Source organism: Conger conger, chromosome 3 (genome assembly GCF_963514075.1).
Source record: "Conger conger chromosome 3, fConCon1.1, whole genome shotgun sequence".
NCBI classification, from domain to species: domain Eukaryota; kingdom Metazoa; phylum Chordata; class Actinopteri; order Anguilliformes; family Congridae; genus Conger; species Conger conger.
In genome coordinates, this window is record NC_083762.1 from 39,019,322 (window position 1) to 39,034,339 (window position 15,018).

The following is a 15,018-nucleotide window of genomic DNA, read 5'->3' on the forward strand; positions in this document are numbered from 1 at the left end:
TTCCAAGACCAGGCTTGACACGGTGCAAGATACTATGTACCTTTTAGGCAAGCCAAGCAGTAGGTACACTTTAGTGAGAGGGAACGTTGAGCATTGTTGGGCTGAATGGCCTGTTCTCACCAATATGTTATGTTATGTTATGATTGTCTTTATCTTCCAGAAATACTGGTGCGGTACTCAGCAGCAAACTGCTCTTCTCGGAGAACATCATGGTGGTTTGTTGGGTGTGCAGATGTTTCTGTGCAACATCTGGAGAGTCCACTCCTTCCTCACCGCCTACCCAACCCTACTCTTAGCCCAGGCCATGATCATCTCCAATCTGGACCCCTGCAACTCCCTCCTTGCCTCCTTGCTGGTCTCCCTGCCTCCACTATCAGACCTATGGAGTTTATCCAGATTACTGCTGCTGGTGTAGCCATGATAAGATCCGCACAGCTGTTGGGCCCTTGAGCAAGGCCCTTAACCCCACATTGCTCTAGGAGGGATTGTCCCCTGCTGTAAGTCGCTTTGGATAAAAGCATCAGCTACGTAACTGTAACGTAATGTAATGATTTACAACCTCCCCAGACTCAGCCATGTCACTCCCCTTCATTTCCTTCCACTGGTCGTCAACGTCTGGGTGGGGATTGTCCCCTGCTTAGTCTAATCAACTATAAGTCGCTTTAGAGAAAAGTGGTAGCTAAGTAACTGTAATGTAATTTAATGTAATGATTTACAACCTCGCCAGACTCAGATATTTTACTCCCCTTCATCTCCTCCCACTGGTTGTCAACGTCGGCTCGGATGAAATCTAGAACCTTCCTGCTTGCCTATCAGGTGGCAAATCGGACAGCTCTGTTATCTCTTCAGAAGGTTTTCAGACAGACCCTACACACCTACTAGACACCTGTGTTATGCTACTCCTGGTATCTTCCACCCCATCCGCACCTCAAGGTCAAATCCCCTGGTAGATCTGGCCCCCTGGTGGTGGAATGGGCTTCCAACCCTACACGTATTCTGATGCAGACTGAAGGCTCACCTCTTCAGATTGCACCATGGCTGCCCTAACCCCTATAGATATCCTGATATACAGTGACACACTGTAATTCCAACAATGCTGCTTTTCAAGAATTTAATTTATGAACATCTGTTTGCATTGCGCATGCAGGTTGGCGCAAGGTGATTGCAAGTGCCTATTTAATCACAAGAGTTGCTGTTGAGGTGGGAAATACACAGCAGTCAAAACCTTTCTAAAAGGGTCACATGCTTCTCTGCAGGAATCCTGGGTGCATTTCTAGCTAGATACTGTATCTGAAGTTTCCAAGTGATACTGTATATCATTTGGGAACCTCAGACTTTTAAAAAACCCTTTGTGTTCTGTTATTTCCAAATATTTTTGTCACTCGGTACTGCAGTAGGCTATTTCAGATTTGGGCTAAGATTTTATGTCTTGCCATTACTTGCTATTAAGAAAAAAAAATACTGTAACCCAGTTTTCATGGGCATTTATTGAGGAAATAAACAAAAAACACCACTGTTTTACTGGAAATCCAATAAAGATATAAGTAACCGAGAGATGGCATGTGCATTAGACATTTCCTCAGCAGGATTCGGACTAACAGCTGTATACCGCAGGCCTTTTTTCTGTCTGTACGATTCCTGGTTTTTAATCCATCTGGGACTGGCTGACCGTAGTGACGTTGTCAGCAACGCTGTCAGACTCATCCTGCACCATTGTTTGCACTAGCAGCCGGAAGAGCATTCGGCTTGCATGTTCTTGAGGTAACTGCCGGCTAGTCAACCCATAATTACAACTCTTGTCATCAATGCTGCGTTTAAATAATATTGTTTTTACTTAGATCAGGTGTATGCCGCCATGCACAAATAAAACATTAAATCAGCTTTTAGGCTTTTCATTCATACTGCGTTAAAGCGAGCAGGTCATCTCATAATGATTTGACAACGCGCATGGTAAGTAGCTATTACTGATTTAAAATGTATTTGATATCTTCTCATCTTGCGTTTAGTATAGTATATTTAGCATAGTGTGTATTGTTTTTGTTTATGAATTAATTCTCGACGGCCTCATCGCGGTGCTGTAAAACGGAATTTGCAACATGGGATGGTCTGACTCGCGATAGGCTACAGTCTTATTTCTAAGATTATACAAAGAAAAAGACCACGCGGTTTATTTACCTATTTGTCAGTTTGCTGCGATTCTAGTAAACTGTGCACTTGCAAATTTACGTAGAAATGTATTTGTTTGAACGCGTCTTTTTTGGTCATTTGTATGTTGTGCTACTGGTCCTTCCAACCCACACCGCTCGTACTGGTTATAAAAGCAGCTCGTACTGGGTAAATTATGGGTGGAAATATTACTTTATTTCTACCCGTACGTTTAGCACATTGAACCACATTTAACAATTTCACTTCAAAATCATGTGTTTGCAGTTACATTTTTATTTTTAAAATATCTGCATTGTTTATGCACACAGTATCCATTGTAGTAAGTGCATCACATTACACAACTATCACCTGTTCTTTGTGGTCCCATGGATTGACACAACCAAGGCATTATTAATATTTATTATGTTTATATGTATAACACATTCACACATGCGCACATTTTCTTATGTTTATATACAGGTATATACGCAATATCAGTGACGTATTATAAATTTCAATGTATCAAGCCAGATTCATATAGCGTATCAACAAATACAGTCGGTAATAATATCTGTCCATTGTTTCATGCATTGAATTCCAGATGTGAAATAAGCAGATGGTGCAACAATCCTATCACTTTAACAAAAAAGTAAAATGCAACACATTCTTTATTACTGTGTTAGTATGCTCTGAGAGAGAGAGAGAGAGAGAGAGAGAGAGAGAGAGAGAGAGAGAGAGAGCATGTGTGTTTGTATGTGAGGTGTGTGTTTTCATGGACTGCTGCAGTGACTCCCCCTCCCATGCTCTCGAAGCACTGAGTTTACCCTGCTATAAAAGGCACCATGCACAGCAGAGCAGGAAGCTGGTTTTACTGTGAGAACTGGCTGCTTTGTGAAGGAAAGTGATGGTTCTCTCCTGTTCCCTCTGGGCTTCTGCACCTCCAACAAGACGAATCTCAAGAGAAACAGGGACACTTTTAATTATACTGCATGCTATATCACAATAATAAAACAGAGTGAGTGGCGGGGAGAATTCAGAATTATTGGCATCCTTGATAAATATCAATTGAATTGATTGAATTGAATTGATAAATATAAATTCAGTGGAATCAACCAAAGTCTGATTTAAAAAAACAAGTTTCACAATTATCGTCACCCCTGAATTAATACTTTGTGCAAACACCCCTGTCAAAGAAGAAGTATTTTCCTATAATTTTTGATATGGTTAGAGAACATGTTTAGGGGGATTTTTGACCATCCTCCATGCAGAACTTCTCAGAATCATGCAACTGGTCCTCTCATTGGCTCCAGTTCCATACCAATTGAATCAGGGTCTTTGCTATGGAAAATCATAATAAAATGGACTATAGTTTGGCAACCTGCCAACAAGATTTTAGATATCCTTTTTTCCTTACACACCAGATACTTTGTGACTCAAACAAGGTGCTACACTCATGCTTATATCATCTAACCTGAGCCTAATATAAAGCTTGTCCCATTAATACTGTACTTAAAATATCGTAACTGTAAAGTAGAGGCTTAAGACTTACTGTAGCATTCCATTTAAGTTCACACCTCACGCATAGAAAATTGCTTCTGTCCTACAATAACTATTGATGCAGTTCACCTACAGTCAGAAGTTAATGCATGATACATCTGTGTGCATTTTCTTGCAGGAAAGAGGCATTTGTTCAAACTTAAATTCATCCTTTGCTGTTTAAGGTAAGAGACAACTGTCGTATTGTAAAGTGTCATAATTTGCCTGGGAATTGTGAGATAATGTAATGTAACATTTGCATGCAGTGGTGCCTGCGTTTGATAAAGGCCCGACTGTTGAATTTGTGGTTGAACGATCCAGTATAAAGCTAGTACAGCTGTCATTTTATTTATTTATTTATTGGTTTGTTGGTTTGTTTGTTTATTAAGAGCCTCAAATTACTGACTGAAAATCTATTTCTAATGTCTGGGAATGCAATGCTCTGTATATGAGTCCCACAATCTCTGAAAGATGTGTTTTGTGCATTTTACATATTTTAAATAGTTCTGCTGAGAAACTTGCAAAGCATCTCTCATTATTGACGTTAACCCTAGTAATCCTTGTTCCCAGAAGTTGAGCATATGCATATGCATATTTGTTTGTCCATTGTGTGGTAGCCATAAGAACCTTTTGAGGTTACTATGTTTCATTTTAAAATCAGTGCATTACATTAATTTAGAGGTGCCATTCTCAGCTCTAATTAAATCATATCTTGAAAACACAACCAGCTGCACTGTACAGTGCAATATGTAAGTATTTGGACAGTGATGCAATTTTAGTTGTTTTGGCACTGTACTCCAGCACATTGTATTTGAAACGAAACAATGAATACATTGTTAAAATACAGACTCTTTCATTTAAGGCTACTTTTTTGTGGCCACTGGGTGGATCATTTGATCAGCCAATCATCTGGTAGCAAATCAGTGTAGCATGCAGAATGTGGAAGAAATGTGATCTAAGTGACTTTGACCATGGAATGATTTCTGGTGGCAGATGGGTTGGTTTGAGTGTCTCAGGAACTGCTAATCTTCAGGGATTATCATGCAAAATAGTCAAAAGAGATTATGGAGAAAATGGTGCGAAAAACAAAAAACATCCAGTGAGCAGCAGTTCTGTGGGCAAAAACACCTTGTTAATGAGAGGTCAGAGAACAATGGGCAGACTGATAGGTAGGTGACATTAACTTCAGTATATTAGTGGTATACAGAAGAGTATCTCTGAACACACTACAACACTACAGAGTATCTCTGAACAAACTAGCTCAAACCTGGCAATTCTGTCCTTGAGGGCTTACCAGTGGTTTGGATCTTGCAGTGTACCCTCCGATGTTATGCTGATGTAGTCTTTATAGACTTTATAGTAGTCTTTGACACATCTATGCCTATATCCTGGAGAGTGTACTTGATCTGTTTGACAGTTGAAAAGGGGTTTTTGTTCACAATTGAAAGTATTCTTGGGTCATCTAACTACTGTGATCAACAAGGTTGTTTGCTATTGCTGAGAATATGCATTTTTCCTTCTTACAAATGTACCAAATAGTTTGACACAGCCAATGTTTTGGCTGTAAAGCTCAACATTTTGTTGCCTTTCTTATGCATAAACGAATGATGCAACAATACACAGATGACCAAGAAACAGTAGAGCCACCAATTGTCCAATTACTTTTGCTCCGCCAAAATGGGGGACTGTGTATAAAAGGGCTGCAATTCCTACACGGTTAACCCGATATGCGTGTAAATACCCTCCAATTAACATTTCAAATCCATTTCAATTCCAATTTTCTGACGTATGAGCCAAAACAACATAGACACCGTCCCTGTACAAATACGTACAGACTGCGCTGTATAACTCTTTTGTTGTGTTATCAGTTACATTTGAAATTTGTGCCAGTAGACTGTGACACATAGTAGACTCCGTCTTCAGAAGTCAATTCTGTCATCGTGTCCACAGTAGCAAACAGTAATTACAGGGGTTCTCGGTATACCTGTATAAAGCACGATGGCTGTCTTCAGAACCAAGAGCATGTACTGCCGGGATCTACACACATTGAAACATAAAGGCTTTTGAAATTTGTATTCATCGTGTTTATATTTTTGAAATCTCTGATTTCTTTTCACCGATTCGAAATGGCCCCTTGTATTTCTGAGCACGTCTCAGCCCTGTAATCAGTCCATTGTGCTGAGCACAGGCAAGTGCGTGCTCCCCTCTGAAGCCGCTTCTTTCCACTGTGCGGTAATTGCGGCAGATGAGTGCGCTTATGGCGCGTTGGGCGCGGGCAGACTGCGGCGCTCGTTTAAGGCCCAGTTCTGATTTGACACCAGACCGTCGGCCATGTCACCTCACTGAAATCCGGGGCATTAGGAAGATGAGCTAGCAGACCATTTTTGATGATAATTTAAAATGAATTTGTCAATCTTTCATTAAGAAATCCATAACCTTCTCAATATGTACCCACAGGGAAAGCGCGGTTCCGGGAAATGTATTGTACCAAGTGTAAATTACGTCAATAGTACAAAAAAGCGTGGGTATAAATGATTAGCGCTTACAGCCAGAAATTCTCCCCTGATTTCTTCTTTAACAAAACCAGCCTGGGTGCCCTTTATGTAGCATAAAGGACCATAGATTGGGCCCTTTAGGCTCTTGGCTTTCACTTTCTTCATCAATAATGGTTTGCACATCAGCTCTGTGTGAAAGTAGCCCACACCATCTTAACACAGTGAAATTGGGGCGTGGAGGGGAGAAGCAGGACCGAGCACTCCTGTGTATTAGTGCTCATTAAATATGCTTTAACAACCGAAGTCTGCATTAATGAATAATGCTCTGGCTGTGCACAAATGGTAAGAGCTAGCGTCAGGTTTTCTTTGGTCATTAACAATTTATAAACGCCAGTTAACATTTTGAACAGGAGCGCACAAAGCAAAAATATCTCCGAGTGAAATAACACTGCTCACATGATAGCTAATTATTGCTATTGTTGCTGTCATGAATCTGCTAAGCCTATGTACTTTTAATGAGAGCCCACAGTCTAGTTTACTTGCGCGTTATTGCCTTTAGCTCAGCTCAACTGTCACGTAAGAGGTGAAGAATCCGAGTCTCTAATAGAAGTGTCTGCAGTTCACTGGACCTGTAATTGAGTTTCATGGCTTGGCAGCAGATGGGAAGACACACTGTGGCGTGCTGGTTCTGGCAGCTGTGAGAGAGGAGGCGACTGTGAGTTTAAATATGCCCACTGCTTCCGTTACTCAGCACTTTGTCATTCACTGTGCCCTGACTGCCACCTTTTATCAAGATGGCACCCTGTCTACTCATAAATGCACTCACACCAGTGCAGGCACGCATACAGGCTCACTGAAGTACACTGCACATACCTGTATACTGTGCATAGTGATGAGATACCTACAAAATGTGATTGGGCATTCCAAATTTGGGGGCAAAAGCAAATACTAAGAGGGCAGCAAATACACAATACTCCAGGAGTTCCCAAACTGTGCGTCGGGACTCCATGTTGGGTCGCTCGATTTCATGTCATTTTTGTCTCTTTAAAATATGTGATTGTAGGCCACTACATGTTTAACATTATAACTATAATAAAGCAATGAGGCGGGAGAGGTTGTGGTATATTTCCAGTAGTAGTCGTGGCTAGGCACACGATGTGTGTGGGTGGGGTGTTGGGGTCATGTAAGTTTGTGAACATTAATTTGGGGGTCACATCAGAAAAATGTTTGGGAACCCCTGCAATACACACTGCAAGCATGCAAATATATACTGTAACTCACTGTAAAATCACGTCTTTTGTTTGCCTTTGAGGTTCATTTATGCGCTCTCTGGGGTGGGTTTGTTTGTGTTCTCACTTGCAGTTCTTGTGGTGATGAGTGCAGCAGACCATAGCCTGAGTAAATAATTGGGATCGAGGAGCGATTAAAGTGGTGTCTCACAGTGATGCGTTCATTGGAAGGACTCAAAGCAGTTTTGCTGGTGGTGGTGGTATTGTTCGGCCAGTTGGGGGCAGTCTTTCCTTTGAACCCAGAATGTTTAATTCTGTCAAGGGGCTACTGCGTTACCCATGTTTTGAAATAAGTCACAATGTTAACTGATTCTGAAAGATACGCTATTGCTAATGCTAAGGGCTGGCCCATCTAATCTGGTCATTTTAGTTCATTCAAGTGTAACTGGCTAATTTAGTGTCCCTGATGTGTGGGGAATGTTTTGTTGCTAAATGGCTGCTGTGCATTTTCTAGCTGGGTGCTAAATGTGTATGAGGGAAGGTGTCAATACACCCTCCTTGAATGGGATCTAATGTGTGAATTATTATTGACACATGATATGTTTGTGTGTGGGTGGCCGTTTGTGTTTTGTTTGTGTGTGTGTGTGTGTGTGTGTGTGCATTGACGTGGGCTCATATACTGGTCAAATCATTCCAGATTTTATATGGGAGAACAGAGGAGTAGGCCTAACTATTTTATATACAAAAATTGGGATTGGTGCAAATTTAAATGGCAATTTTCCCTGGTTATGTTTCAGAGATTTTAATGGTGCGCACAACATTCAGAGGTACTGCTCTGGCCCTTTTCTCATGGCACGTTGCCATGGCGGCGGCAAGGAATGTTCCGTCTGTCTCTAGCTTATTCTGTGTTCACCCTAAGGAGAGCCCATGCTGCTATGAAAAAGCAACTGAAAGCATGCAAAGATTAAGATATTATGAAGACAAAGAAGGCAATATGAATATGGGGCCTTTTTTAATGCTGCATATGCAAATGGATTATCCTTAATTAATGGGCAGACTGACTATCAAGCGTGCGCACTGCTTTGGAGATAAGACACAATTAGATACAAATGACAAATATAGCAAATAGCACTCAGTTGATGGAGTTGTTGTAGTGGAAGTGGAGAAGTCATTGCAATCTGCATGGGCTGTGGAGTGTGTGCTTGTGTCTGCTCTCTCCACTGGCAGGGCCCTTAATAAGATAGGCCTATGAATGCAATTTCGCTTTTCTTTGTGGAGGGAAAAGAAAACATACAGAAAATAAGGCAGCAATGAAAAATGCATTCAGCAAATTTACTAATTCAGTAACGTAGCACCAGGCTCAGACATTGGGTAAATTCAGTAAGTTGGAGAATAGCGCCATCCTCAGAGGCTGGGTAAATTCAGTGAGGTGGAGACTTTTTTCAAGAGGAGGCTTACACTGTAGACTATACCAGTATAAACATTTGTCCTTACAGTATATGTTTGTATATGGGTGATCTGCCTCTATTTACACAATGTATTGGATTGAACACACATTCAAAAAAGGCAAAGAAGGGCTTGCTGTACAAAGGATTGCTCCAGCAAGCCTCTCCTCCTGCTTCAATTAGGATAATTACTGCTACTACTCTTTTGCTGCCGTTTATCCTAAGAAACTGTACCACTACAGTAATGGGAATGTATTGCTTTGAATGACAGCTGTCATCATCCTGAGAACAACACCCTGCAGCGTGTCTACTTCATTCACATCTGTTCTCTGAGAACATCTTATATAATAGTGAGGTGCCGGTATTGTCACATGCATATGGACCAAAATGAGGTAATTTAAAAGAAACGTGCACGCAAACACACACGCACACACACACATAATAATAATAGTGCGGTGCAGGTACTGTCACATACATACGGACCAAAATGAGGTACTTTAAAAGAAACATGCACGCGCACACACACATAATACTAGTGAGGTGCAGGTACCATCACATATCTATGGACCAAAATTCGGTATTTAAAAATAAACATGTGCACCCCCACACATACACACATAAGTGTGCATTAGCCAGTTTGTGGACACTGCACACTGCAGCCGCAGTTCCTGCAGTGCTGTGCCGGTGGCGGATGTTCCGTGCACATTGCAGCCCACGCCAGGTTACAGCACACTGATATACAGTACATTCGACAGGGAGCTGTTTGTAGCAAAACACTCAAATGAAAACTATAAAGTGTACAGTATGTACCATATTAGTCTCTGATAGGATCCGTATGAACTGGCTCATGACGTTGCACACGACAATTTTAATTATTATCTGTGAATATGGCCTAATGATAGTCCATATTTTTTGTACTCATGATACTTTCATGAATCATTTCAGATGAACTTGGTGTGAAAGTGATTGATTGATACACATGCAAAATATATATTACTCCCGTTAAGGAGTGTTTGATTTTAAAGCTGGATAAAAGGATAGTAGTGACAGTGTTTTCACTGTCCTGCTGTTAATTTCATCACATCAATAAATCCAGAACATCCAAAACAAACAAAACACTTATTGCTTATTGCATTATTGCATCATATGTTACAGACATGCAGAACGTATTTGTAAAAAATTGTGCTACCATTCGATTGAGAATAGTAGTTACTTTTACATGATAAGACTGATTTAATTTCCAGCTCCCTGGCTGTTATTTTCCATAGAATATTCCCTCAACAGATGTTTCCCATCAGAGAAGCTGGGCTTTCAAGGCCTGCCATTGCTATGGCAACCAGCTCCAATGTGGAACTGTTTGGCGAGATATTTACAGAATACAGCTTACTGTAGCTCAGTACATTTCTACTGAGATAACAGTTTACAAACAGATTAAATTATGAGTATGATTTTTCTCATATTAGCATTACAGGTATTGCCACCTTATATTCAGTATAACAAAAACAATAAAAAATACTCATTCTGTTACAGTGATTTGTAATTGGATGCCATTTTTTCTGCTGGTATTCCTGTTAATTTTAACCTTGTTGATTAAAATGTACCCCCCTGTACTGCTTCACTCCAGGCTGTAGACAGGAATGCTAATATTCCGTGTAACCCTGCCAAGAAATTGCTTGTGGGGATTTAGTTTTTTTTTGTAAGGGAATGCAGTGTGCAGTGAGAGACCTGGGTATGGAAAATACAGGTCTGTCACTTGCTAGACACACATTCTCAGTGGATACGAACGGATCTCTATCTACAAAAGGGCAAGTGAACATATTCTATAGATATTCTATAAAAACAGTGTAGGCAGAGGTAGGACAAGGAACAAATAAATTCATCCTGTTGTCTTCAAATAGCACAGAGATTTTGTACATACAAATTAAAAGCACATACAAATGCAGGATACACTGATGTAAAAAATATTTTTGAAGCTTTATGGAAATATGAAAATGGAATATGTGGAACTTAAGCCCCAACAGATGTTTTTATGATTGATCATCGCTGAGTTTGTATTTTCATGAGCGTTTTCCAGGCTCTCCATGAAGGATTTTCTAGAGCATCATTAATGCTTCTATAAGCAAAACCGGATTGGTTTGTGCATCTAAATAGAATGTATGCCAAATGTATAATTTCAATGTGCCCTGTATGTCCACAGACTTTTTCCTTAAATATTTCAGGGAGAAAACCACCAAACTGCTTCTTAATCCCAACAAATCAAGAAAATTTAAATTTTTATAAAATATTGTTGGTTTTTCATTAGAATAAACACTCATTTCTGTATTTCCCCAGTGACCATAATTACATTTCTTTTGCATATTAAAGGTATACGATGTTCACTTTTCAACTTGTTTTATGCAAATGTTTATCAAATACATTTTACCATTTTAGGCCATCCCTAAATTTTGTCAAGCTCAATCATTCTACTCAGAAAAAAATATTATTGGACTTTTTTTTTCAACCCGGTAACCATTCAACCCATCAAACCTTTAACTATAAAATAACTTGTTATAGGGTTGAATGTCTGTCAACTCTCAAAAACATCTGTCACTTCACAAAAGATTTATGAAATTTGCATATATATTAAACTAGCCACCTTAATTGGTAGCAATCATCGAAAGTTTCTGCTGGAGAAATCCAGTACTATACACTGTGTTTAGAGCCTCATCAAATTCTGCATTGTAAAATTATGGATTTAGATTGAGTTTTCAAAACAAAGTGGTTCCCAATGTGAACCAATCAAAGAGCGAACCTGTGGGACTGTGATGATGTGGATTATGACGGAAAGGGTTTAGGATGCACTATGGGTTTTCTGTTTCTAGAATAGGAATCACAAGGGTGGGTCTTGGGAGCCTGGAGTCAAGTGACCCCTTCCAATGGGAAAGTGTAGGTTGTGATTTAACAAAAATTTGCATTTGAATATGTAATCACATTTGCTGTGGACTACTTCAGCCATTCCTCATTGATTCTCATCTTGTTCTGCTTGGAGAAGGAACCCTAAGATAAGCAGGAGCGATCCTCCTGGTCTCTGTCTCAACTCGAACACTACTAAATATTCTTATGCCTTTGTGCCTGCCTTCTTGCTGCTCCTTGTGGATGTAAAGCAGATAACAGGATGTGTATGATTTTTATGTTATTGTGCTAATTTTACAGTAAATATTGAATCTCTGGTTGGCTTCTGAAATAGAATGAAAAATTAGATTTTTTGCCCTGATACCTGGAGGTCATATTACAGGGAATAGAGTGCCTATTTGATTGTGATGTTATAGGATAGCATAGCATGTTTCCATGGGACAGAGCTTCTGGGTCAGGAAGAGGATGGGCTGCACTGCCCAGTCCTTTTGGCTCTGAAAAGCATCCACGGCATCCATCTTGTCTGCTGGTTGCCTCTCCTGGCCAAGGTTTGATAGAAGCACTGCTGTGGAGGTGAATGCGTTATGAAACAATGCTAATACCTGATCAGACCCATGAAGACACATGCCTGGGTTTTGGAGGTGGGCTGGGGCCAGTCATGCACAGCTTTTACCTTCTTCTCCTGTGATTTAAGGACGTGGAGAACGTGATGGCTGAGCTGTCTTGGGATCTTCTCCCCACACCTGCTATGGTTCCCGTCAACCAGGCTGGTCAATGTGATAGTTCACCAGCTGAACTTGTTCCCAGATAATGTAGGGACCCTGTCACAAGGCATGGAATGTGTTTTCAGAGGGAGGACTGAAAACCTACACATGCTTACCTGGCATGAATTCATGGGTCTTGGTGGACTGGCTTTGAGGCATAACCTGGGCATACTGGGCTCCTAAATCAGGCTTAGCATGGCATCAGCATGCTGACCTATAGGTTCCTCTGTGTTCCCCCCAGACCTCCTTTGTGAGGTTGAGCAGACCCGAGGGTTTGGAGGTAAACCGAGGTGTAGAACTGCAGCAGTCGACTCATGTTCTTCATGAATTTGGAAACAAATTGGGTCCCTTAGTCAGTACTTTTGGGAAACAACATACTTACTAACAGCAGTAGATTTCAGTCTGCTCTAGCCTGTCTGGAATGAGCACAAGTCTGTAACATAAGCAGACATACTCACAAACGCATCAATTCATTGTTGCTTTTATTTTTATCAGACATCTAAAATCTTCTGAAAGTCTTTTGGATTTAGGCATAAGCCACCTGCCCATGAGAGGAAATAAATAGGTATAATCTCCCGAAAATATAAGAAGTAGTACTGTGCAGTGGGATCCAGCTATCATGGCCAGCCGGCTGACATACAACACTAAATTTAGTTTGCTTATAACGCGGCAGCTAATGTTACAAAACGTTGGTCTGCCACTTGATTAATGGTTTGCCACCAGGGCTAATCTCTCGCAAACCCAGCTCCCCACTGCAGTAGCCAATCCATACTCGTCTCCTCTTGCCCTATGAACACTGACACAGGTTGCCAGTGTACGTATAATGACTGAGCATGGTTGTTTTATAATATTTTCAAGGTGAAAATCTTGCATGCTATGCCTTTCACCTTTATTCAATCATTTCTGTAAGTTAAGCTATATGAAACCGGATGAGGTGACTCACTGTATTTGTATACTTCTGTTCTATGACTGTTTAACAGCTCATACTAGGTGAGATCAAGGCTGGGTTCAAATTCTCCATCAGGCCCATCAGACCATCAGCTTCTGGAGCCTGTTCTCTCTTCCAGCAACACTGTGTAGAGCTCCACCCTTATCTCCGTTGGGGCTGCTTGGCCCAGGCCTCTGTGAGGTGGGTCTGGGCAGCCTGGAGGAGGCAGCCCGGACCACTACAACTGAACAGGATGGGGCGGTGGTGGCAAGTGAGAGGGCCAAAGGGACAAATGACGGCGCAGTAATTACATTGGGGGCAATGTTCAGTGCGCTTCCCTTAAAACTTTAATTAGATGCGAAGTCTCTTAACAGGACTTGGTCTCCTGGTATGCTAATGAATGCTGCTCTCCAGTATAACAATGCAATAATGACAATACGTCAATGTGGCGATCACAGGGTAGAGGTTTGTCAGTATCTCACAGTTAAACGTGCACACGTGTGTGAATGAATGGATGAGTCATAAAAGTGAAGTGCTGCTGGTATGGTAGCACTTTTTTCCGGAGTAGAATGATTGTGCTTGACAAGCTCAGTCTGAGAATATGAGCTTGCCTCTTTTTTAACCATGCTCTTCAAAAGACTTAATAATCTCCTCAATTATTACTTCCAATGGAAAATACAATAAATACAATAAATACCTTTTTCCCATGGTTTACCATGTTGATCGTTGAATTTTAAAAGTTGTGTGTGTGGCTGTGAAGACCTAGGCCGTATAGCTTAGCTTTCGAAAGGTGTAGCCTATTTGTGTTGGGGCTTACTTGCATTTTAAGCAATTAAGTTATTTTCTTTAGGTTCCAGAGCAGCATCTCAGCTCATGAAATGCTATTTTTCATAGGCTATTTTTATGGTTTTATATTTCTACATGATGGACTGTTTTATGATTGTATATGTGCACATTTGCATTTTTCTTTTTCCTGGAGACCACCTGCAGAGGGCTAACCAGACCACCCACTTAGGTGGCTATAAGTATCCCAGATGAGAAATTTAAAGGGAAAAACTCATTTTAAAAAGTATGTTCCTCTTTAGACTACTAACAAACCGACAACGGATGTGGCATTCTTCAAATGTAGACTCTACATTGGATATTTATTTGTAAAATGTCCCTTCCTGGATTATATTTCCTCACAAAGCAACCACTGTGTCTTTTGTTCAATGAAGTGAAACTGTACAGATGATACATTGCAAACCTTTGCAAAGAAATTACCAGTCTGTAAAATAGGCTCAAATGAGACCTACAACGAAGCTTAATTGTTGATTTAAAAAAATGTAGATGATAGGTGCAGATGACATCTCCCGAGCTGCCTCTTTGACTCTTTGACTGTATTTAGTCTTCCTTAAACTCTCCAGAGGATATTTCCTTCCTCTCTGTGATCTGACAAATGTTGTTCTGGTGCCAGGTTCTTTGATTTGCCAATTAATTAAGGTTGATTTGTAGCTTCATGCGTTGGAGACCAGCTTCAGAGAATCAAATAAGCCTGAGATGTAGTTATATTTGGAGTACGACGATGCCAGTGGATTTGAATGG

General features: G+C 40.6%; 1 protein-coding gene across 1 annotated transcript in view; it reads left to right on the top strand.

Moving 5' to 3' along the window:
• The first annotated feature begins 1,741 nt into the window (after positions 1–1,741).
• The window catches only part of csrnp3 (cysteine-serine-rich nuclear protein 3), a 62,572-nt gene continuing 49,295 nt past the window's right edge, over positions 1,742–15,018 (top strand). Inside the window, exons 1-2 of the mRNA XM_061235573.1 lie at positions 1,742–1,950; positions 3,821–3,866. The gene's annotated coding sequence lies outside the window, so the exon portion shown is untranslated. The remainder of the gene's footprint in view (positions 1,951–3,820; positions 3,867–15,018) is intronic.